The 25000-nt window shown below is 37.1% G+C and overlaps 1 protein-coding gene and 1 long non-coding RNA gene across 6 annotated transcripts in view; both read right to left on the bottom strand.

Moving 5' to 3' along the window:
* LOC144956028 (histone demethylase UTY-like) overlaps positions 1–25000 on the bottom strand; it is a 130489-nt gene that overhangs the window by 65514 nt on the left and 39975 nt on the right. Inside the window, exon 1 of one of the 5 annotated variants that reach the window (XM_078886320.1) lies at positions 16713–19115. The exons of the other annotated variants lie outside the window; for them this stretch is intronic. The gene's annotated coding sequence lies outside the window, so the exon portion shown is untranslated. Of the gene's footprint in view, positions 1–16712; positions 19116–25000 lie in introns of those variants that run through there. 5 annotated transcript variants of the gene reach the window in all.
* Positions 19914–25000, bottom strand: part of LOC144956031 (uncharacterized) — a 14552-nt gene continuing 9465 nt past the window's right edge. Inside the window, exon 2 of the long non-coding RNA XR_013641856.1 lies at positions 19914–20556. This is a non-coding gene — a long non-coding RNA (uncharacterized LOC144956031). The remainder of the gene's footprint in view (positions 20557–25000) is intronic.

Here is a 25000-nt window from a genome sequence, read left to right as displayed (position 1 = left end):
AGATGCATAAACAAAAACATTGATGGGCAGGAAATTGTATGCTACTTTGTGAGGAAGCGCGAATTAAAACAGAGCAATAGAAATTTATAAAAGGTGCGTACTTAATTATGTTAAAAGAGGGGAGGCGGGTAGGAACTGTGTAATGCAGTATAGAAGACAGTGAACTAAAATAAAGTGTGGACTATTGTTGGAAAATAAATACAATGGAATTGGAAATAAATACAAATTGTAAGGGATGTAGGTATTAATATATTAGTGGCATTAGCAGCAGCAGAATCAACAGTGGTGTAGTAGTAGTAGTATTAGTAGTAGTAGTAGTAGTAGTAGTAGTAGTAGTAGTAGTATAGTAGTAGTAGTAGTAGTAGTAGTAGTAGTAGTAGTAGTAGTAGTTAGTAGTAGTAGTAGTAGTAGTAGTAGTAGTAGTAGTAGTAGTATAGTAGTAGTAGTAGTAGTAAGTAGTAGTGTAGTAGTAGTAGTAGTAGTAGTAGTAGTAGTAGTAGTAGTAGTAGTAGTAGTAGTAGTAGTAGTAGTAGTAGTAGTAGTAGTAGGTAGTAGTAGTAGTAGTAGTAGTAGTATAGTAGTAGTAGTAGTGTAGTAGTAGTAGTAGTATAGTAGTAGTAGTAGTAGTAGTAGTAGTAGTAGTAGTAGTAGTAGTAGTAGTAGTAGTAGTAGTAGTAGTAGTAGTAGTAGTAGTAGTAGTAGTAATAGTAGTAGTAGTAGTAGTAGTTTAGTAGTAGTAGTAGTAGTAGTAGTAGTAGTAGTAGTAGTAGTAGTAGTAGTAGTAGTAGTAGTAGTAGTAGTAGTAGTGTAGTAGTATAGTAGTAGTAGTAGTAGTAGTAGTAGTAGTAGTGTAGTAGTAGTAGTAGTAGTAGAGTAGTAGTAGTAGTGTAGTAGTAGTAGTAGTAGTGTAGTAGTTGTAGTAGTAGTAGTAGTAGTAGTAGTAGTAGTGTAGTAGTAGTAGTGTAGTAGTAGTAGTAGTAGTAGTAGTAGTTAGTAGTAGTGTAGTAGTAGTAGTATGTAGTAGTAGTAGTAGTAGTAGTAGTAGTAGTAGTAGTAGTAGTAGTAGTAGTAGTAGTAGTAGTAGTAGTGTAGTAGTATGTAGTAGTAGTAGTAGTAGTATAGTAGTAGTAGTAGTAGGTAGAGTAGTAGTAGTAGTAGTGTAGTGTTAGTAGTAGTTTGTAGTATAGTAGTAGTAGTAGTTGGAGTAGTAGTTGTAGTATAGTAGATAGTGATGAGTAGTATAAGTAACGTAGTATGGGATGCAGAAATAAAAACAATTCTTTAACGTTGGACTTTTCCTAGTGCGGAAGTCTGCTATATTTTTCTACTATCACAAACGATATGAACACGGGACTGGGACAGTCCTGTCCCGTTGATTTTGTAGCATTTCACAACGGCTTGGGACACAACGGGACTGTTTTGTCCCGTCCCAATAGGTGCGGAAGATTCCTCTAAATTCTATATGTTACAGATTTGGGACAGGACTGTCCCAGGACAGTCCTGTCCTAGTGCGGAAGAGGGTTAAGTTTACACGAGAATTTTATGTGTTGGCTCAACTGATCAAGTGGCAGAACAGTGGGTATTTTACTTACACATACCATCGATAGTAAAAACTGTCGTTTTGCTATGTCACTGCATTGTTTACATTATGAAGACTGTCCGAGAGGGGCGTGGTTATCGAAATGTCTATTACTTGCCTATCACCTGAAGCAATCAACCCCACATCAAATCCTGATCATCACTCGCAATCATAAAACGCGATCGAAAACACAAAAATGCATCTCGAGTCGTCCCGCAAGGTGTAACGATGCAGTTTTCCCTTACGTAGAAGTGTTTCAAAATAGTGTAATCAATACACAGCATCTGTCGGACTGACCTAGTTGTCGATTTGGCATATGTACTCAATGGTAGTTATGGAATTACAAGTTGACTGGAAAAAATAGTTGAGGAGACGGAACGGGCCAAATGGCAAGGGCTATTCTGATTGGGTAATGCGTTGTAACGCTCGAATCATCAATTACAAAGGGGCGATCGATATTTTCCCACCTATTCGAGTCATTGATCCCATGGCAAAAGCTATTGGTCAAGAACTGGAACCGCCTGCATCAAAAGAAGAAAGCCTATATTATGTAATAAGACGTTCTATCCACTCCACGAGGAACAGGATACGGTTTGGTTTGCCATCGAGACCAGAGGTGGACATACATAATGTAGGAACATGTCGGTGAAGGGTAGGAAATAGGAGAGCATTTTTTAATTTTAAAAAATAGTAATTGTTAAACTTCCAAAATACTGTATTCTCATTCATGTAGGTATTCACAAAGAAATGAACTTTTACTCAGCGGGGGGAAAAACGTGATTTTCTTTTTTAAATTTTTGGCTAAATAAGTTACACCAGTTACCGTTAAAAAGTGGTATGTTAATATGTTGTTTATTATGCTAAGTATAGTATCATTATCATCATCCATAATGCACACATTTATCATTATTATTATTATTATTATTATTATTATTATTATTATTATTATTATTATTGTCATCATCGACATATCATCAACAGTGACAAGGCAGAGTCAATTTTGACAAAACAAATTGCATGCGTAGTGTGTAGTAGACTAGAATCCGTTATTATATGAACACACCCACGCCAGCTTGGCCCCGATTTCAGAATTAGGTCATTCTAGTCCTAGAGCCAGGCACCCCAGAATAAACTGAGATGCGAACGGAGAGAGAGAGAGAGAGAGAGAGAGAGAGAGAGAGAGAGAGAGAGAGAGATGTGAATTGTGAATTGAGGCCAGGGCATTATCATCTCTTATCAGCGACTTCTTATAGACGTTGCTGGGCCACGGTCATGTTTGTCATGAGAACGCAGGGTGATCGAGTTTGAAATGCGATAGAATGAATGGTCTTTCATAACAACCCGGACCTATACTGTGTGAAGTAATCAGAGTGACGACACCATTTGGATGGGGGGAGGGGGAGGAGAGGGGGGGGGGGGGAAGAAATAAAAAAGAGGGGAGAAGGGAATAAAGGGGTCACGGTCGATAAATCGTACAGTCGAATAACTGGGTCACTAACGGTGGGTGGATAAACGTTTAATTAGACCGAATTACGTGACATCGAAAATAATAATAATGACGATGATGATGATGATGATTATAATGATAATGATGACAATGATGATGAGGAGTATGTATGAAACAGTGCCAGACAAATCAATAAAGAAAAAAAATAATCCCATAAAACCAGTCCTCCTTGACTGGAGATCGAACCTCAATTCTTCAAAAGGCAATTACGTATCAAAATCGTCCCAGCTATCGGTAGCACGCCTGACCGTTAATCAGGAGATCTGAGGTTCGATTCCCAGTCGAGAAGAACTGAGTTTTTGCAATGGTATCTTTCTTGCCTGTTCTGGCATTGCTTCATACACACCTTTTCTGATCTTCAATAAAACCTGTCGCACTCTAGAGAGAAAATAAATTCGCCCATTTTGGCCAAGAAAATATTTACTTAACCAACATCGATCGATAAGGAAGCCCCAAAGCTGTCAAAAGTTTCATCCTCGAGAAGTCATCTAAAAATAGTAGTTTTAGTAGTAGTAGTTTTAGTCGTAGCAGTTGCAGCAGTAGTGGTAGTAGTAGTAGTAGTAGTAGTAGTAGTAGTAGTAGTAGTAGTAGTAGTAGTAGTAGTAGTAGTAGTAGTAGTAGTAGTAGTAGTAGTAGTAGTAGTAGTAGTAGTAGTAGTAGTAGTAGTAGTAGTAGTAGTAGTAGTAGTAGTAGTAGTAGTAGTGGAGGTGATTCTAGTAGTAGCAGCAGTAGTAGCAGCAGCATAACAGCAAAAGATTGTGTCATTGTTATATAATAAATATTGTTTGGGGTAAAATAGGTCCGCCAGACGTACCAACTATTGTCCATGGTCAATAATAGTATGTGTCATAGCATAACAAACGGCAGTACAACGGGGACAGTCGAGAATGACATACATTGAGGAAATAGCTATAGATGGAACGAAATTTACGACACACAGCTCTATGGGTTATTTGTATATTATTTTGTTGTTTTTTTAATTCCATCAATCCGAATCAGACTATGTACACGCGTTTACAGTTAAACACAGGTTTGTTAATTATAGAACGAAATTGGCGCCACTCAGCTTTTTCTTAGTGTTTTTGGCCAGCCAATGCGTAGTTTTCACTCAATTGTATCAATCAGACTTTAAACGGTTACGGTTACACGTCGTTTTGTGGGTTGGTACGTTATATCCGACTAGCGAAATGTTGTGAGCTTTTTGGCCATCCGCATAGTATGTATCAATAATCTAGATCCGCTACTCAGTGGTTTGTTTTTGTTTTTAAGGGTTTTACGGCGCTTGCAACACATTAAGGTCATATCAGCGCCAGTAAAAAAGCGAAAAGGGAATAGTAAAATTAAAAAGTTCTAGAATTACAGTTAAAGCACCCAAGAAAAGGTAAGACAAAGGGGAATTGGTTCAAATAGGAAATAGATGTAGATTCCAAGAGCACACTATCAAAGTACTTAGTTTGAGATCACCTAAAAGTCTCATCCAGAACAAGAAACCAAAAATACAGTGCATAACAGAGAGATGATTAACAAGGAAAAAAATATCATCTCCCAAAACTATAACTATACATTTGACTGTTTCCCTCTCAGCAAGGCCCACTGGCCGGGGCCAGGACAAAACCAAGTAATCTCATTCCAAGACAAAGACAGAAAGCAAGTTGGAAAACAGATATAGGGGGATAGAAGACACAGTAAGTACCTCCCTGCCCACTATGGGAACTCAGTGGTTTAAAATAAACATAGGCCTACACAAATGGGTTTTCCACTGAATGTCGGTCACCTTTCAAGTGCACCTTTTAATAAAAGTGTAAAATAATATTATTGTTAATACACTATCACCAGAGACTAAAATGAAAATAAGTCGGTAAACATGGCATTTGTGTATTGATTGTACGTATGTGTTTAATCAAATACATTTAGTGAGCAGAAGAAAGCTGCGAAAACCGCACTAAATTTAAATTATATTAAATATCAACATTAGGAGCGAGAGGATGTTTACCGCTTTGACACGACCGCACATAAATACGCATCGTCTGCTATTAAATCTCTATTACCACTTCAGAAGTTTCGCGTCTCAATATCGCTGTCTCCGCTATCAGTGTCAATATAATAAAAACCAGGTCATAGTTCAATGTCATGTATGTGTATGTTATGTGTCACGTTTCTGTGTGTCTGTATGTGTGTGTGTGTGTGTGTGTGTGTGTGTGTATTTATTTTGTGTATGGGTATTTACTGGATACGTGAATGTGTGAGTTTCTTTTGTGCGCGTGTGTGTGCTTATAGTGTGAATGTTTATTGGATTTGTGTGTTTATCATGTGTTAGTTTTACTAACAGCACGGTATAGATAGTATGCACTTGGCTAAGAAGTTCACAACATTGTCATCCGGAAGTATAACGGACCAACACACAAAACTATGTGTAACCATAAACGTTTATAGTCTGGTTAATAAAGTTTAGTGAGATTTACTCACAACGGCGGATGGCAAAAAACAATAACAAAGGCATGATTGACGTCATCTTCGTTCTATCTATTGAAGGTATGGTTTTAAAAGCTCAGAACAAAGATAATGATGCTATGCCATTAGTCATAAAGCTCACAACAATCCACCTGTAAGAGAGTTAGCTTATAGCAAGTGGGTTTAATGAGTTCACAGTGCTTGTATATCAGTTAAACATGGTCATTATATTGAGTAGTCTAGGACAGTTTTACGTTCCAAAGTTAAAGGATTGGTCATTATATTGAGTACTAGAAAATTACTTTCTTTGATCGGTGTTACTTGGTTATTGGGGATAATAGCATCAAATTATAGTTGGAATTTATTATTTGGGCGTACAGATTATTTGGGCGTATTGAACTAACGTTTACCAAAAGTAATATTATATCATAAAAGGCAGGGTTTAACGCCAATATGTAGGAATTGACGTTTCAGGTTTGATTATGATTTGGTCTTACTCTTAGGGGTTGGATTATAGACTGACAGGGAACTGTCAAAACTGCAAGGGGGCGTGGAAACAATGGAACTGTGGGTAAAATTTTGATAGGGATAAAAGAGGATGTTTTGAGGAAAACGGGAGGATTCAACTTGACCATGAGCTGCACACTTTAAACCTTTTGTGCTCACCATCATTTATTTGCTTTTACGAACTTAGAAATATTCCACGTATATTGAAAATGGTTACTTAGGCAAACTGACTTTACATGTGGACTGATTTTACGGATTTGGAATTTATGAAACTGATTGAATTATGACAATGCTATTTGATTTGGATTTGGAATTTATCATGATTTGGATTTTGAATTTATCACAAACAAATAAACTGTAAGAAATGAAACTTGGAATCTGGACTTTTATTTGAATGTTTTGGTGTTGTGCATTCAATTATCATCACCGGCCCTTGAACTCTTTCGTCATTATTAACATCTACAACACAACGCAAAGGATAATACTACCATCTATGAAAAACACCACTATGCGATCATAAGCCATTACATATGTGTGCAACTACCCCACATTATGTATCTTATTTGGTGTCGTGACTCAGGATTCTTATATATCTTTATTTGGAGCCCTGATACCATGATGTAAAGATGTTATCATTCCGAACCATGGAAACACAAGAAATGTATATTGTTGCGGTGTTAACATCTATTAAAGTTTTTGTGAGACTCGAATTTTGAAGTAAAAATTGTGAACAGATAGGAAAATAGTTTTATTTGGGAAAGAAAATGAATATCAATTTTGAAGGTGAAGCAGTGGAATTATTTTGTATTGATATATGAAAAAAAAATATAGAAATTATAGATGATTCCTAAAATTCTGACAAAAGACAATATTTAAAAAAATAAATAAATATACTAAATAATATTTAAATTAAGAGTCACAGATAGAAAAGGAAATTTAAAAAAAATATAGATATATAGGGCAATATATTATATTCAAAAAGTGAAAACAATATATTATAGAACGGCAAAATAATAATAATAATAATAATAATAATAATAATAATAATAATAATAATAATAATAATAATAATAATAATAATAATAATAATAATAATAATGCATTGATGCTATACGTATTTTATTTAATTAAAAAGAAGAGAGGGAGAGATGAAAATAAAAATTGCAGTATTTAAATGAATATTTTAGTGCGTTTTATTTTTCAAAATAAATGAAAATGCGTTTACTTACAATCAAGCGTTTCGGAATAGATCTTTGAATATTAATTTGTACCGTTTATGGCAATGTTTTGTTAATATCAGTAACAAAGATGTGTCGATTTTTATTTCAATTTTTGTATGTTACTGTTGGAATTACATAAACAGTTGGTCCATTATTTAATGTTGTTACGTTTTATTTTCTGTCAAAATGACTCAAGAAGACGATGGCAATAAAAACACGTAAATTCTAAGTTTTGATAATTGAAAAATGTCTTATGGTATTTATTGTTATATTACAACATCATTGATTATATTTCTCTCCCGTCAATAGGGATGAATTGGTAGGTTGATATTGACTCTTTGAGATTCATGGGTTCATGACAAAGAGCAAAGTTTTATATCTGTTTGTATTCTTGGTAATAAATGTGTGGTTAACGCAGCCAAGTAATCGACAACAGAGCTTATTTAGTTGTGTAATGAGACATGGCGTTATAATAGACTACATAAGACATTTGGATTTTATCACTGGAAATTAAGTTGAAATGATTTATGCGGAATATGAGTCAATCGTTGTTTTGTTTAGTTTTGTTTTGAAACGCGTTTCATCGTGATTTTTAAAGGAGACATATTCTCATAATAACGGAATAACGGACTTTTGGTTTAAAGTCGGAGAACAAATAAAATGACGGAGTATTAATTATTATGAAAGACTGATGTCTTGTAATGGGAGTTAAAATGTTATTACGGAAGAATAACAAAATATTGAAAATGCATTATCATGTCATGTGAGCTGATAATATTTGTGACACAAGTGGTTAACTTGTTAAGAATCAGCGAATTATAAGTAACCCATATGGTAAAATGCTGTAAATGCATAGTGGGTAAATAAGCGCAGTGATGTAAGACGCGGTAATTAAAGTGCACACGATTTAAATTACGAGACGCAGGAATGAGGCGTTCGGGAATATTTTATTTGCTTTTGATTAAAGCGCATGGTTTAACATTATGAAATGATGCAGAAGGCGGATAATTTTTATAAATACGATGCGCGTGGTTAAAGCGCACACAATTATCAATGCTATATTAAGAGGCGCGAGATAACGTCGCAATGAGTTATATGAATATTTTTATAAGCCGAGGGCAAAGGCGCGAAACATTGAATTTTTATTGACCAGAGTGTATATCGTTTCTGCGAATATTTTGATTATCATATTTTTCTCCTATCGATTTGCTGTTGTAATTGTAATCAATATTTACTGCGTGGTTTGAATTTAACATTTATATCATAAAGTGTGTAACTGAGTTGAAGAAGAAGTTATGTTCAATTGTCAAATCTTAAGTGTGTAATCATTCGGCAATCAGTTGAAATGGTAGGAAGTGCTACGATAACATAAACAAAATCATATATCATTAAATTAGGGATTTTCTAAGGGGAATAATTCGAGTTAATCAAAGGCAGAAGTAGTGTTTGCACTAAAACATGATACAGTCATCACGAAAGAGGACACTTGCAACCATCAGTCATAACGGGAACGCTGATGACAACGACAGAGGCAACTCAAACACAACCACAACATAGGTCGGAAAATGTCCTAATCCCTTTGGTCTATCCACGAATACATTATAATGGAGTAACAATCTCGACTACGCCATTGATACGTCCAGAATCAACACAATCTACAGACTACAAATACACAGCAACCTCAATTACATCGTACCTTTCATCTTATACAAACTTGACAGAATTCATAAAATAATATCTGTATCAACACAGATTTCTTCCATGAACCTTTTTATATTTACATTCTTTATTGAACAATTGGATTACTTGTATTTACTTCTACAACAACAATGCCCAACGATGTACGATGTCAATAATTTCATAAACGTTCAAGATACGATTGTTTTTACAAAAATGATGTCCAATTGTGAACAATACTACTTCCTTCATATGCAGTGGTGAGCGTATTCAATTTAAACTTATGTCAATATACAAGTGTGCAGCATATCTACAACTTATAAACATTGAATATTATAATAAAGCCTGTCTTAGTATCATTGTAAAAGATAAAGGCTATATATGTATATAAGACAATGCAGGAAAAAGTATCGCAAAACGCCACATGAGCGATTTCCTTGGATTCATTATAGTATGATATTCAACAACCTGCGTTCAAATAACGAAATATTGTTGACCTTATTCGACCCTACTACATACACTACTAGACTACGTTATTATTACATCATCTACCTGGTGTGTGGACTTACATCACCCACCGGAACTCTGCAAGATTACATCATCTACCTGGTGTTTGGACTCACGTCACCCACCGGTACTCTACAGATTACATCATCTACCTGGTGTGTACTCACATGCCACCTCATCAAAACTCGATTAACAAACACAGACAATTACAACACACGACCTCTGTCGACTACTACACACGAACTCTTTGTCAACACATGGCTGAGTTCACAACTTTCTTTTGACTTGCTGGATAAGTGAAACTTCATTTAAATTCAAGATCTCGCACACAGTTAATCTTGAATTTTTACAATTTCATCTACAATGAGATTCAACGACACCCACAAATATCAACGAGGAAAATCGACCCAGATGCCGGAGATGAATGGATTACAGCGACGTCACAAGACCAAGAAACAACCCAACAGGTTAAGCATACGTTTGCTACCTGTAGAGTCTTTTTTCGTCCCAAATTCAAAAGACTCGAACAAATACAACACACATTAGTAACAGCCCACAATCACATACTATGTTAGATTTTACTTATTTAGTTATTTACACTGTACTAAATATGAATAAGTCGGACAGACTAATGACCGATTATTTACAAACACTAAATATGTGATGTGAACAAGCCGGACAGACTATTGTTTGATTATTTATTCAACGCTAAATATTTGAATGTGAAGACATTATTGTGATAATTCTAAGACATTTACAGAGGAAAAAGTTTTTAATTAATTAACAATAAATACAGTGAATTTATGACACTTTGGGCTATTCAGTGGCCACAACACACACAACAATGCAACACGTAGACTAGATACAATCACCTCAACTCTTATAGTTGATATATTTTTTTCATTACATGAAAACTCATTCTAAATGGAGACAATGACTTAATTAACAATTACTGACAATTTTTACAGGATTACCATTCTCAAAACGAACGGATTACTGAGAAATGTGACCTCTGATGGATGACCACAAAGAACAATTTGATATCAATGTAGTTGTAAACTACACCCTGATGACTTAAAAAGCTTAAAAAATTGAAACATCAACAATGAACAATGAATGATAATAACTTCAACTTGAATTTTAAAATGATGATAATGCTATTATGATTTATTTTTAAATATTTGTTATTATTAATTGAAATGTAATCCTTCGTATATGGATCTAGATGTCTATAATACATTTTTTGTACCACATATTATAAGTAGGAATTAATGTAATAATGTTGTTTAAATGGAATCATACAATATAAGGGAATATATAAGGTAACAACAAGATATGAAGTGAGTAGAAAAGTGCCAGAAGACAATAGAGAATAAAAAATTTTTTCGCGGCGGTGGTGGGGTTTGAACCTGCGACCTTATTGGTACGACAACTCCGCCTGGCAGGTGAGAGCGTGGCTCTACCGTGTGAGCTATCCACGAACACAAAATATTCGTTTCAAACCCAAAGTCATTTCTAGATCCCTCTCTCACCCACTTCTTGAGATCGCCGATTCGTTCACCACCATCGCGAAGTAATTTTGACCAGCAGTTAAGCTTAATAGCCAATATTCTCATCACAAACATATAACATAGAAACGATTGAGACATTGAGTATGCTCCGGTGTATGGGGTGAATTTTTAATTCAGAAAAGTGAGTGGAGCAGGCACTTATGTTGGTAACAACAAGATATGAAGTGAGTAGAAAAGTGCCAGAAGACAATAGAGAATAAAAAAATTTTCGCGGCGGTGGTGGGGTTTGAACCTGCGACCTTATTGGTACGACAACTCCGCCTGGCAGGTGAGAGCGTGGCTCTACCGTGTGAGCTATCCACGAACACAAAATATTCGTTTCAAACCCAAAGTCATTTCTAGATCCCTCTCTCACCCACTTCTTGAGATCGCCGATTCGTTCACCACCATCGCGAAGTAATTTTGACCAACAGTTAAGCTTAATAGCCAATATTCTCATCACAAACATATAACATAGAAACGATTGAGACATTGAGTATGCTCCGGTGTATGGGGTGAATTTTTAATTCAGAAAAGTGAGTGGAGCAGGCACTTATGTTGGTAACAACAAGATATGAAGTGAGTAGAAAAGTGCCAGAAGACAATAGAGAATAAAAAAATTTTTCGCGGCGGTGGTGGGGTTTGAACCTGCGACCTTATTGGTACGACAACTCCGCCTGGCAGGTGAGAGCGTGGCTCTACCGTGTGAGCTATCCACGAACACAAAATATTCGTTTCAAACCCAAAGTCATTTCTAGATCCCTCTCTCACCCACTTCTTGAGATCGCCGATTCGTTCACCACCATCGCGAAGTAATTTTGACCAACAGTTAAGCTTAATAGCCATATTCTCATCACAACATATAACATAGAAACGATTGAGACATTGATATGCTCCGTGTATGGGTGAATTTTTAATTCAAGAAAGTGAGTGAGCAGCACTCTTTTGGTAACAACAAGATATGAAGTGAGTAGAAAAGTGCCAGAAGACAATAGAGATAAAAAAATTTTTCGCGCGGTGGTGGGGTTTGAACCTGCGACCTTATGGTACGACAACTCCGCCTGGCAGGTGAGAGCGTGGCTCTACCGTGTGAGCTATCCACGAACACAAAATATTCGTTTCAAACCCAAAGTCATTTCTAGATCCCTCTCTCACCCACTTCTTGAGAACGAATCGGCGATCTTGACCATGAGCTGCACACTTTAAACCTTTTGTGCTCACCATCATTTATTTGCTTTTACGAACTTAGAAATATTCCACGTATATTGAAAATTTTTTTATTCTCTATTGTCTTCTGGCACTTTTCTACTCAATTCATATCTTGTTGTTACCAACATAAGTGCCTGCTCCACTCACTTTTCTGAATATATAAGGTACTGGTTTTGATATGTCAGTAAATGAGTAGACATACATGGAAGCTGAAATTATAACCCATGTCGTAAAGAGTTGAATTTGAGATTGAATAAGACAACGTGAGTATATCACAAATGGAATTTGAACCATCCTTTTTCACGCAATACTATTTATGTGTGATGGGATATGACGAGAATTAAACACTTTTATTGCTATGAAGATGGAATTTAAGGTGAAAAGATATTTTTTCTTTGAACTTTTAATTACTTGATATCTTACTGTCAATGTTGTAATGCCTTAAAAAGTATAATCGATAAATATATAAATGTTTAATCAACTTTCGTGTTGGTAAATTTAAATTTTAATCACTTTTAAATGATAGATACCTTACTGTTGATGTTGTAATTTGAAAGAAAGAAAAATCTATAATCGATATATATATATCTAGATGTTGTAATCAAATTTGATGTTTGTGAATTTATCAATGTTGTAATAGTATAAAACCTATAATTGATATATATGAATGTTGTAATCAACTTTGGTGTTTTTGAATTTAAAGTTTAAAGTTTTTAAATATTTAACTGGTATAAGTATTATCATTTTAACATTTATTTATTACATTTTAGTTGGACATTACATATATATTTAATCTCTCACTGTAATTTTTTTGAATTGAAATTGTTTTAAAGTCAATTTAAATTCTAAGAAAGGGGCGTATGTAAGAGAGTTAGCTTATAGCAAGTGGGTTTAATGAGTTCACAGTGCTTGTATATCAGTTAAACATGGTCATTATATTGAGTAGTCTAGGACAGTTTTACGTTCCAAAGTTAAAGGATTGGTCATTATATTGAGTACTAGAAAATTACTTTCTTTGATCGGTGTTACTTGGTTATTGGGGATAATAGCATCAAATTATAGTTGGAATTTATTATTTGGGCGTACAGATTATTTGGGCGTATTGAACTAACGTTTACCAAAAGTAATATTATATCATAAAAGGCGGGGTTTAACGCCAATATGTAGGAATTGACGTTTCAGGTTTGATTATGATTTGGTCTTACTCTTAGGGGTTGGATTATAGACTGACAGGGAACTGTCAAAACTGCAAGGGGGCGTGGAAACAATGGAACTGTGGGTAAAATTTTGATAGGGATAAAAGAGGATGTTTTGAGGAAAACGGGAGGATTCAACTTGACCATGAGCTGCACACTTTAAACCTTTTGTGCTCACCATCATTTATTTGCTTTTACGAACTTAGAAATATTCCACGTATATGAAAATGGTTACTTAGGCAAACTGACTTTACATGTGGACTGATTTTACGGATTTGGAATTTATGAAACTGATTGAATTATGACAATGCTATTTGATTTGGATTTGGAATTTATCATGATTTGGATTTTGAATTTATCACAAACAAATAAACTGTAAGAAATGAAACTTGGAATCTGGACTTTTATTTGAATGTTTTGGTGTTGTGCATTCAATTATCATCACCGGCCCTTGAACTCTTTCGTCATTATTAACATCTACAACACAACGCAAAGGATAATACTACCATCTATGAAAAACACCACTATGCGATCATAAGCCATTACATATGTGTGCAACTACCCCACACACCAGTCGGATATAAAGAACCTACAATTTAGTGAGAACTACTCATAAAAATGGCTGGAGAAAAACAAAGCACTGAGTGACGTCAATTTCGTTCCATCTATGGTAATATGATTCACCCATAACCATCTTAACAGTCTCTAGTCTGATATGGACTCGCCCCACTCACAAACTCATTCAGACTCAACGGCAGAAAATGCTCAGGAATGCATTTTACTTCAGATCATAAGAACTTGTCTGTTGCTGAAAGTTTTAACAACTACAACAACGACAACAAAAACAAAAACAACAACAGTAATGAAGTGAGTAGGAATGCGCCAGAAGACAGTAGAGAATAAAAATTTCGAGGCGACGATGGGGGCTCGAACCACAGATTACACAGCTGTGGCTCGAACCCGCGACCTTACTGGTACGACGGCAACGCCTGGCCTCTCCCCGTGATACCTAGAAGAGTCGAGGAGAGTGGGAAGCCAATGTTTTATATGAAATTATGAAAAGTGATGAGAAAATTAATGAGAGAGAGAGAGAGAGAGAGAGAGAGAGAGAGAGAGAGAGAGAGAGAGAGAGAGAGAGATGTGAGGGGGGGGGGGGGGGGTGTTGTTTCGTATCGATCACCGGCGTCTACCTTATCACGGATGGAGGGAGGGTGGGTGAGAGGGTGCTACGTGCTTAGGACGGACGGCCCAATGGAGATGACGGCTGGCCACACTGGCTATTATTTGATGATGGATAAATAAGGGGTCGGCATTAGAACAACGTCCAGGGGGTCGGGGTTTGTCTTTTTTTTATACCACTGAAAAGTATGATAAAAAGCTCCTTGTTTTGTGGCTCCTGTACCTCCAGTTGAGTCGAGCACAGTATTTTGAGGTAATGTCTTGGTTAAGGTTAGCGGAGTGTCTACGTACACGGTAACTTTAGGCAGTTTACTAAGTGAGCAGCAGCAGTGGGGGACTCCAATTGTGACCCAACTCGCACATCAAAAAGTTATGACTGGAAATTGCCGTTCGCTTTTACAAAAAGTTTTAGGGGGGTTCAATTAAGATGCATAACTTAGTTATAAAGAGGAATATCGCAGATATTTTGGTATCATTATTTTCGTTACTAATACTAATATCTACTAACCGGGCACCTAGCCTCAGGATATCCGTAGACGGTGACATTTATACATTGTAACGTTGAATCTCGCTTTTAATGGGTTAAATTGTATTGTTTGATTTTTAAAAATAACACACACACACACACACACACACACGCACACACACATACAGAGCTAGGCCCATCCATTGCTTGTATGGTAATTGTAGCGCCAATTACCGGAGCTACCGTGTACGTAGATCCTGAGTCTAGGTGCCCGGTTACCGTGTACGTAGACACTGCCTAATAAGGTTAGTGGTAAAAGTTCATTTCCGTAACGTTTCGACCAAACACAACGTGAGGGTTAAATTCCAAATAAGCCAACTCCTTTATACTTATACCATTACATTGTAACAGTAATTACACGTAGTAGTTCACCTCTAAAAATAATAACCCACCAGCCTGTGTAATAACAAGCAGAGGACAAACAATACAACAAGTTGAATGTTTCAAATATTTAGGCTTCAATGTAACATCCAATGGAAAATCAGATTGTGAAATAAAGAAAAGAATAGGTATGGCGAAGAATGCATTCAACCAGCTGCATACAATTATGAAAAACAGGAATATTAGCATGAAAACAAAAATCAAAGTCCTGGATTGCTATGTACTGTCTGTGCTGCTATATGGTTGTGAGAGCTGGACCATAAACAAGACCATGGTTAAAAGACTGGAGGCAGTGGAAATGTGGTTTTACAGAAGAATGATGAGGGTGTCATGGATGGAAAGGAAAAGAAATGAAGAAATTTTAGAAATGGCAAACAGAAAAAGATCACTGATAACAAAAATCATCAAACGCCAAATGGAATTTTTAGGACACATTATCCGCCACCCTGGTTTGGAAATACTCGCCTTGACTGGAAAGATGAATGGAAAAAGAATAAGAGGAAGACAAAGAATAACGTATTTGAAAGGGATAAGAACTTGGACAGATGAAGCTGAGAAAGGTGGCGCTGCTTTAATAGAATTGGCAAGAGATAGATCAGCTTGGCGGAAGATGACCTCCGACGTCTGCTTCAGATATGGAACTACATGAGATGAGATGAGTTCACCTCAAATCAAAGTTCGTCCCGATATTAATCTTTTTTTAAAGCACCTCTTTAACTTTAGGCGTGTTGTGAAAGTCCTTCCACGATGCGTTTTCTCGTGTCAAAATATTTGACGAATGCTCACAAACTGTGGACTGTGGGTACAACCGATTCGGTTGCTTGATATGACTAGAAGGTGGCTATGGTTGATTGGGTGCAATAATAAGTTTTACGAACAGTTACCCCCCCCCCCCCCCCCCACACACACACACAACCCTTCCTTTTAGGAGTAAAGTAGACCTAAGTAATAAGTAAAGACATCCAAACTTAATTTCACCTCAATAATTAATAATAATCTTGCCGATTCCGATTCGTAAAAGTATAGTGAATAGCTACAATACTACAGACTACAGTACACATCCAAATCTTGTACCTTTCTTTAACTTTGACTTTGACTTTGATAATACACTCTGAAAAGAGCATTCAATTTTGATCACACCGATGATACTCGTATTGAAAATAACCCAACAAGGTAGGCCTACCGGTAGCCTGTAATATTATATATAGAAATATAGCAAGTACCTGTATAGCGAAGTATAGATAATGATAATCCAATAGCATGCCGTCCGTCCTACACTGAGTATGAGTCCGTCAGTCGTCAGATCGAAATAGAACGAACACAGTAATTAAACTTATAATTATAACTTATATAATATATACTCCAGAAACTGAAGAAAAAAGTTAGAATAATAATTGGAAATTTTTCACTGGCACCAGAATTCAATAATATTAATGGAAATAAGTCAATGAATCAGACGAAGTTGCCCCGTATCTCCATCATGGAAAAAAAAAATTAGTGTTTAAAATTAAAAAGGCGTCATACTACTACTAACTACCACAACACACTTCACGTGAACAGTAGTAAAATTGGACGCTTTCATTTCATCCAACCAGTTTTCTTTCCACTCTACTTTCAGCATGTGGTTGATGTTGTATCTGATATTGGATACACGGCGTGCCTTCTATAAATAGATTGTACCACTTGTCCGTCCTATTTAAACTACACACATAAACACACACCAAAACACACACACACACATAAAATGGGGGTGATGAGGAGGGCAGCGCCGAGGAAGCGGCATGGGTGGACGGGGGGATTGGGTGGAGCATCACCAGCCACCAGCAGCCACTCTTCCACTCCACACCTCCACGCACAGACAGACAAACACACAAAGCATACCGCACTGACTGACCGAAATGCTTCGGTCAACTTCTGACATGACTGGCCGCAGTCTGAATAGAAGAAAGATCACACAATGTGTAAGCTCTTAGCAAGACAAGTAAAGCATGCCATCCGAACAAATATTAGTGCCCAGCATCCAAACACCCCCCCCCCCCCCCCCACCACTTTTGCCAACCTATTGATTGCTATGTGTTCGTGTAAAATACAACATCCGCCAGCCGAATCTTAAGTACCAACACACATAATTACGTGTTACCCTAAACGCATTAAGTCTGATTGATAAAATATAGTCACCAAAACGACCGTCTAAAAACAATAATAAAGTGCCCATTCAGTGACGCCAATAATAAATATGAATTGCATCACTCTGTAATTACCTTGACAAGCTGATGCATGCAATCAAAGCCAAAATTAATGTGTTTGCAAACATTGGTGAATTACTAATTCAAATAACCAATAGAATAATACATAATATGCACTATTGTCTAAATAGAACGAAATAGACAGCTAGAAAACTACGCCTCTCGTACAGTCAGTCGTCATAATGTAAACAATGGCAGTGATTGGTAAACATAGCAAACTACATAGGTTTTGTTATCGATGGTAGGTGTCTAAGTAAAATATTCACACTGTTCTACCGCTTGATCAATAGATAGTATGCAGATGACGTCACTCAGGCTTTTGTTATTGTTTTTGCCATCCGCGTTTGTGAGTTGTTCTCACTAAACTGTATTAACCAGACTATAAAAGTTCATGGTTACACAGAGTTTGTGTGTTGGTCCGTTATACTTCCGGATGGCAATGTTGTGAACTCCTTGGCCAAGCGCATTCTATCTATAGAACCAACACAGAAAACTATGTGTAAACTGAAACATTTATCATGCGATCGAGAAAATCGTGTGATAACTCGTCACCCATATAATAACATCGATCAGAGAGGTCAATTTCATTCACGTTATTGTTTATAAACAACTCAATATGTTTGTCCTAGCACGTGTGAAGGTGCGTCCCAAATGTCATGCTTTGATTGGTCAAAAATCTATTGGTCGCTCAGCTCTTTGTTATTGTTTTTAGCCAGTCATTTTAAACTAAACTTTTATCAATCAGGACTTTTAACGTTATATATATTATGTTGCACATATTGTTGTGTGTTGGTACGTTATAGATGCTGTGCGCTTGGCTGAGAAACTCACAACATTGCCATCCAGAACTATAACGGACCAACACACAAAACTATGTGTAACCTTGAACGTTTTATAGTCTGGTGAGAATTACTCAAAAACATGGATGGCAAAAAAACAAAACAAAAAAACAAACAAAAAAACAACAACAAATAAAAGACACAAACAAAATACACAAATAAATTTAAAAATAAAAATAAAACAACAACAAACAAAAAAAAAAAAACAATAACAAAGACTTGAGTAACGTCAATTTCGTTCTATCTATATACTGCTGACGGATGTTCTGAGGGTTTTTTTTTTTGGCTAAACGCATAGCATCAATAAAGACGAAATAGTCCTACAATCAGGCCTCAGATAAAAAGCTTGAGTTGAGCTTATATATATAGCGAAATGTCCACTAAACGTGCTCAAAGCGCTTTACAAAGGGTCCCTGACCAACAGCAATACGTAACAGGAGAACGAGACACGACGCCTGTTTGGCGATATTCTAATTTTTTTTTCCGACAGAGACATCGCTGTTAACGACCAGGTACTCATTTTGCACCTGATTACAGTAAGAGAATGTGAGTAAAGAGTATTTTCCAAGGACTCAACTAAGCACAGAGCGAGCCTTAAACCCAGGACCTTCCGATCCGAAAGCGAGTGTCATACAACAAGGCATCCTTTAAAGTTTAATAAGATTTATTTACCCACAAAGTCAAATGAAACAGGTTAGATTCTTTACTTAATCGTTTCAAAAAAAACATATTTACTTTGAAAAAAAAAAAAATTATGCCTTTTGCGCCACGATATCATAAGACATCGTCGCCTAGGCATTCCACGAAGGAATATAGATAATTTATCAAACAAGATGTCTGATGTCAACAGGAATCACCCATGTTGTCTAAGTGAGCAAATTGTTTCAGGAAAAAAACGGAAGTGCCTGAAGCGGGGCTCGAACCCGGGTCATCCGGAGAGTGCAATGCCTTAACCACTCGGCCACTCCGCTCCCCCCCCCCCCCCTTTTTTTTTTTTTTACTTTGAAGTAAATGTAATACCTTAGGATGCTTGTTATACAGTAGGTTTCTTTCTTTGTTATAAGGACGACATAAGTACCAACGCCTTGCCCAATGTGTAAACAAACTTGACCACGGCAACAATCGCCGCTGGTCATCAGCATACCATCGACGCTGACCATTGTTAATCCCCATGTATTCATCGCCTATCACATGTTATATTATAAGAAAGAAAGAAATCTCTTGTTTGGTGCTGTCACAAGGTGCGTTCGCAACTCGCAATGGATGCGAAGGCCGCTTATGACCTTAAAGTGTGGAGAGGTAGACGTGGACGTTACAATCACCAACAGAACACCGTATCTGACAAGAGAGCCATTATTATTTATTTAAAGTAAAAGAAAGGGGAACAGCTCATAGTTATTGAGCAAAACAGAATAACATTGCATATATTGACAGGAAAAATCAAAAATACATACAAGTAAAAAATAGGCATGCAATATAAAATTCATGTAAGTTTTAACCAAAATAAACTATACTTCACCCAGGTTGCAACCGTTTAATTAATTCCCACTAAAAATGAAATTATTAATTACATATAGGGTCAAAATAAACTGTTCATATTCCGAAAGGAGAATAAAATTAATTAACAAAATTGTTCACACAGGGTGCGGTGTTCCAGCCTGTTCAAATCCAAAATTGTTCCAAAATAAAACACATAGATCGAGTGTTACTTCCTCATCTTTACAAACGTCACATTGTATTTTGTTCATATTTATCAAAAACAGGTATCGGGTGCTGTCACAAATTATATTGTTCATATTTTTCAAAAACGGGTATCGGGTGCTGTCACAAATTATATTGTTCATATTTCTCAAAAATTATATTGTTCAAAAGGGTTCAAAACACATTTGCCGGGCGCTATGTCCTAGCCCCGTCAAAATTACAAAGTTCAAAGATGCAAACGCATTTACCGGGCGCTATGTCCTAGCCCCGTCAGCTCTTCACTATATTAGAAGATAGATATAGATATATTAGTAAAAATGAAATTAACATAGACACAATGATAGCGTAAGTGATCAATTAGTATTTACTTAAAAATAATTCATTTAACTGAGGTCACGTTCTCAATTTCAACACAATTAAACTCAATGAATTAATTATTCACTAAAACAATAAAACTGTATATTATTTTAAACTTTAAGATAAGTGAAATAATTTTACGATATTAATCACTTAATCACTTGATGATTACTCAGCACATCAAAACAATATTATAAATTTTATATATTCTCACCGAGCACAAATTACAAAAACACAATATCGCTTAGAGCCCATAACCGGGTACGATATACAAAATACTGGCCATATTAGGCCCACTTCGGCTACAATACAGCCTAAAACACAATGCTGGCCGGCCAACACACAGGCCCAACACATATCGCCTGAGAGCCCATATTCGGTGCGACATAAAATACTGGCCACTTTGGGCCCTTTTCACTGTGGCTTCAACATAGCCAAACAGAATTCCAGCCAACACACAGGCTGTACAGGTCTTCCTTCTTCGACCTCAAATCGCAGACTGCCAGTTGAACATCGGCCCAAGCCGAAACATAGGACAGGGTATCTAACGGTATCTCGGTTGATGCATAAGATTGATGAGGGTGTTTTAACACTGATGGAACATGATAACCCTCCGTTCTTTCATTGCCTTCATAGTCTACACCACCCACGGCGAAAACAAGGGAGTCCCTATTCCAACACCCATCCTACACTCATAAATCATTTAATTATATGGGTTTGATTCTACCCGAGACCTTGGTGGGTAGGACAACTATCTCCCTTTGTTACCTAGAAGGCATTTCTTTACAGGTGCAAAGTTGTGACGGCGATGGGAATTGAAATTAATGTACGTTTATGTAAAATTACTCTTCAACAAAAATTGTGTAACCTTAAACGTCTATAGTCTGATTGATATGATTTAGTGAGAAGATGGCTGTCTGAAAACACTAACAAAGAGATGAGTGACGTCAATTACGTTCCTTCTATAAGCATTCTGATGTTAATTTCTAGGCAACAATCTTATTACGTAATATAGACAGCTAAGTACACAGACCAGTATGTGGGGAAGTATATCTTGTATTAAGACCATAGCAATCTAGAGAGCATTGATTAAGACTAATCGGTGACTTGCTCCATTGTACTTTTGGTACTCTCAAACCCGAGACTTCTGGGATAATTTTTGCAAAGGTCAGAGCCATTTAAATCGATCAATATTTGAAGGACAAGTTTTCTGGCTATTCTTTTTTTTTAAATATGTGTTTCTCCAGTCTACGGCACCATTGTGGCCATCCACGACTTCGATGTATAGGTTTGTGTGACCATGGGACATCTATTTCTATGCATAGGTTTGTGTGACCCTGGCTACGTGAACTCTGACCCATAGCACAAATCGTTACTCGTCCCATGAAGGGTGTCTAATAAATTATATTGGACCGGGCATAAAGAAAGCTATTTATCTTAATACTTCTGTATTGGCAATCGATTACTTGCGGCGTTTCGAGACAGACAGACAGACACATATATATATATATATATATATATATATATATATATATATATATATATATATATATATATAAAAGCAGAGAGAGAGAGAGAGAGAGAGAGAGAGAGAGAGAGAGAGAGAGAGAGAGAGAGAGAGAGAGAGAAGAGAGAGTCATACATACAGAAATCGCTTTTTCGCCCTAAGCATCGACCTGGTCGATCTTGCAAAAGTAAGAAAGACTGGCAAGTTATAGTTGTAATAGTAAATGGAGTCCCTGTCAGTTTTCACTATGAATGGTTGGCTGGTTGGTGCATGGATGGCGTGTGTAAGATTGGGCGGATCGATAAATAGACATGGGAAGTAGTAGACCAGTTTTGTAGTAGTTATGTAGTAGTATAGTATAGTGGTAGTGGCGGCGGCGGCGGTGGTGGTGGTGGTAGTTGTATCAACAACAATGTAGTAATCATAGATAACACAGGACTAGTAGTCTGTGGTAGTAAGTGAATAAAAGTCTATGTAAGTATAATAAAGGTGGATGGGGAGGCGGGGGGAATGAGGGATAGTTGTGTTGAATCATTGATTATTGTGGTAGTGATAGCTGAAGAATGTAGTAATCAACAACAATGTAGAAAACGGTGAGGGCTGCCTGAAGCCGGTGATCGTAAAATACTAACGAAAGAGTGAAAATGGAAAGGCTTCGTATGGGAACAAAACAGACAATGGACTTTCGGTAACAAACCCTTCGTCAGCACAACAATACACAAATAAACGTGGAAAACAAATAAAATATAATGGAAAATAACTTGTGTCGTCTGTACTCAATGGTGGTTGCAGTATGAATGAAATGTTAGCGTGGCGTGGGTAAGTGAATAAAAGTCTATGTAAGTATAATAAAGGTGGATGGGGAGGCGGGGGGAATGAGGGATAGTTGTGTTGAATCATTGATTATTGTGGTAGTGATAGCTGAAGAATGGCGATTGATGGACAGAGAGAGAGAGAGAGAGAGAGAGAGAGAGAGAGAGAGAGAGAGAGAGAGAGAGAGAGAGAGAGATTGCTGCTGGTGAGAGGGAAAGTGAAATGACCACACTGGACAATGGCCGGACCTTGACTCCAACCTAGTGCATACTGGATGGAAATTATGTCCGCAAAGCTGAATTAGCAATACAGTATATTATGTATTAAAGCTGGGCTGCCGCTGACCACTGACCGACTGGAAAGGATTTGGCCGAACCGATCGAATCGGGGGTAGGGGGCACAGGGGGTAAGGTAGGTAGGGAGTTGAGCCTTACAATGACCCTACCTATAAAAACTGGAGTGGGCACTGTAGGTGCTTGATGAGGTAAAATACTCATTTTCTACCCGCCATTATCAATCGCAAATCAAATGACAACTACTATTGAATAATAACAAAGTGTCGGGGGGTTTATGTGTTGAATAGAGCTAGAAACGAGGGGACTGCCCCCCCCCCCCCCCCCCCCCCCCCCCCACTTTTCTCGCATCAACATATATAAATAGAAATAAAAATCCGCAAATATCCCCATCCCTGTTTCAAAGCATCACGGGTTCTGGGATCCAACTGGTGTAAAATAAAAATAAAAAGGCTAAAAAAGTGTCAAACAAAGCAGAAACCAGAAAACGCGAGGCGCATTAAAAAAAAAATCATCCTGCCACGACTGGGGATATCGGATCGAACCCGAGATTTCTGGACAGGCGTATTATTAGTACACAAAAGAGGTTAGTTTAGGCAGTTTAACGAATCCGGCTTTCCGCTGTAAACTCTTCTCAGCACGAGTACAAACACTGATTGGCTTAGGCTTACGTCACTGTAATCATCGACGTAGTAACGCGATTATCATTATATGGAAAACAAAACGCGTTGAGCTTTTGAGTGGATACGTTTAGTCCGGGATTCAGTCCCTTGATTAGTGACTTGAGTAATACAACGCATTCATGCCAGACTATTATCCCGGACACCCAAAGGCAGTCCATGGAACATATTCTCTTGGAATAGTAGAGAGGGGTTGGGGGGGGGGGCGCTGACTGAAACCTGGGATGGTGAAAATACTAACGAAAAAGTAATAATGGAGAGGCTTCGGATGGGGAAAATACAATGAAGGGGCTTTGGATGGGGAACATACAGATAATGGCCGTTTCGGGTGCAATCCCTTCGTCAGCACAACATTAGGCAAATAAACGTTGAAAACAAATAAAATGAAATACTTTAAAATTTGGTCAGAAATCTCGTCCTTCAAATATCGTCGATTTAAATGGCCCTCATCTTGGCAAAAACTCAAGTTTGAGGGTAAATTGTTGATCTATAAAATTAATTATAGCAACAGCTATTTTTATCTCCTAAAACCAGGAATTTTTAAATGTTCAAGTAGGCAGGTCTGGTGTAAACAACGGAATGTTGTGGATGTTTTGTGTGATCCACACGCAACATGTCAGCTGAAATTGAGACTAAAATGGCCTGTGTCAAGGACGACTGTATCTATTCAGTCCTCTTTGGTATGTGTATTAAAAAAACTGTCTTGGAACGAATAACCACGGTCAACATTACACAGCCATCTTGATGTTCTTCATTGTATTGTGTGTAGCAGGGAAATTTTAAAATTGTTAGTTGGCAGTAAGAAATCGATGGCGTAACGTTCCTTAGACGAAGGTCAGTGCACACCACAGATTACACAGGACTAGTAGTCTGTGGTGCACACAACACATGTTTCTCTTACAGGCCCTTTTACACACACACACACACACACACACACACACACACACACACGCACCTGGACATGTTTCAATAATTTGTACGCGCAAGACAATAGAAATATTGATCCACGATTAACAAAACAGGACGTTATCATTTCAATTTTAGTAACGGTTCCACCCTAGGACTTCATCTAGAT

Source organism: Berghia stephanieae, chromosome 10 (genome assembly GCF_034508935.2).
Source record: "Berghia stephanieae isolate SIO BIC M18660-M18661 chromosome 10, UCSD_Bste_1.3, whole genome shotgun sequence".
Lineage (NCBI taxonomy): Eukaryota > Metazoa > Mollusca > Gastropoda > Nudibranchia > Aeolidiidae > Berghia > Berghia stephanieae.
The sequence above is the reverse complement of the archived record's forward strand: the minus strand, read 5'-3'. Positions and strand labels throughout refer to the sequence as shown.